Here is a 2,012-nt window from a genome sequence, read left to right on the forward strand (position 1 = left end):
CACAGGCGGCCCCTGGAGTTCTGAGCCACCACAGGCGGTGGGGGCCTCCGGAGCTCCCAGCCGTGCAGTGGCAGGTGGCCCCCAGAGCTCCGGGTAATGGTGGGGAGGTCCCCCAGAGTTCCCAGCTGGGGCGGGGGCCTGGCAACTCCCAGTCGCCAGTCCTGGAACTCCAAGCCTCCACGGGCAGCGGGGGGCTCACAGCTCCCATCTGCTGTGAGCAGCAGCAGGTGGGTGCTGGACCCCCCCACTCCCCATTTTGTCAGGGTTGTTTTTAATAAACGTCATGACAGGTCCATGACATTTACTAAAAATTACCATGACAAAATTTTAGCCTTAGTTATTGGTACTCAGTATTTGTGAAAATCATTTTCTGAATAAATTTCATCTCTTCATTCTTCACTGTGTTAAAGTAAAAAATATTCTCTTTCTTTAGTATCTTTTGGATCTGTGCTCTGTAATAGTTTAAATCTATGGTTTTAAAGTATGTCGATTATCTAATTAAGCTAATACGTTTTCTGTAATTAGTTCCTTATTACATGTTTAATTAATGGAATTGATGCCTATGCAGAGTATCTGACCTAAACAGCTATAAGAAATGTCAACCATGACACAGTTGTGATGTGTAACACTAAGGCCCCAATTCTGCAAATGTGTCTGGGCTTGACTTTACTACCATCAATGGATCCACCCATGCTAGTAGAGTTAAACAAATGTATAAGTCATTGCAGGATGGAGCCTTAGTAAGGCCCTTATTCAGCAAGGTACCTAAGCATGTGCATAATTTAAAGCACTTGAGTAGCCCCAAGTTACATATATTCTTAAATAAATATCTTGCTGAATGGGGGCCCAAGATTGTAAGATCTTCTCCTGGCAGGGACTGTGTAATGTTATGAATGTATAGTGCCAAACACAATGGAGTCTCAATCTTGATTGGGCCTCCAGGTGTCTACTGCAATACATACATAACAAACACTATTTATAATAAAGGTGGCCATTTATTATTTTTTATTTGTTTTTTATGTAGGCCTTTTAGCTAGTTATCCTTGACCTTCATGGATGAGCATTTGTTGTCATGTGTTAATTTGTTGTTATTAATATTTAGTGCTGATATTTGTCATCCACTTGAAATATTTATTCCTGTTCATTATGAGTTGTGATCACCTGGGCCTGATGCTGCCATTGACTTTATTTACATTTCCAAATACAGAACAATGGAAATTTTGAGTGTGAATCATTGGCAGGATGAGCAAAAGGAAACACAAGATGCTAAGTCGGAAGAGTTATATATGTTATATATACAAGAATAACGGATAACAAAATATTGAAAGCTGAAAATTCACTTTTGATTACTTATTTTTCAAACTTAAAGGGAAAAGTAATTCTTCTGTCTGAAAAAATTCTACTTATTGTTAGACCCCTTATGATACTATAACTACAATTATTGTTCTTTTTTCAGTTTGTTTACTTTGTACATTTGAGAGCACTCTGTGTACAGTCAATTTCATTTTCCCTGTGTAGTTAATTAGGCCTTGTGACCATGTGCTGCTGCATTGAATTCAGTGAGTTTTTCCACACTGGGACTCCATTTGGGTGCAGGGGTCTGCACTAGCAGATTAGGGGCCTTCAATTGTCAGCTTTCTTTGTGGACTTTTTGTACTGCAATAAGGGAGAGTTATTGGTAAAAATAGGATATTGTGATAGTGAACTTACAGAAATTGACAGGGAGGATCAAGCAACTGTGATACCTGAAATTACTTTTTAAACTTATAAACTAATTAGATTTCAAGCTAACTGTGTCCCTTTATTATTGAAGATTTTAGCATTGCACGAACAATATTTTTGTGTAACACAAAATTAGGTTGATACTGCGCTGAGCTAGATAAGAGAAGACCCCCCCAACACCTATACAGAGCTTCACTATCCAGTGCAAAGGTCTGCTTGTGTAGAGCAGCTTGCAAGATCAGGATCTTAATTATTGTCATGTACTCATCATATGTTTCACATAGTTCTAT

The sequence above is a fragment of the Emys orbicularis genome, chromosome 3 (assembly GCF_028017835.1).
Source record: "Emys orbicularis isolate rEmyOrb1 chromosome 3, rEmyOrb1.hap1, whole genome shotgun sequence".
NCBI lineage: Eukaryota > Metazoa > Chordata > Testudines > Emydidae > Emys > Emys orbicularis.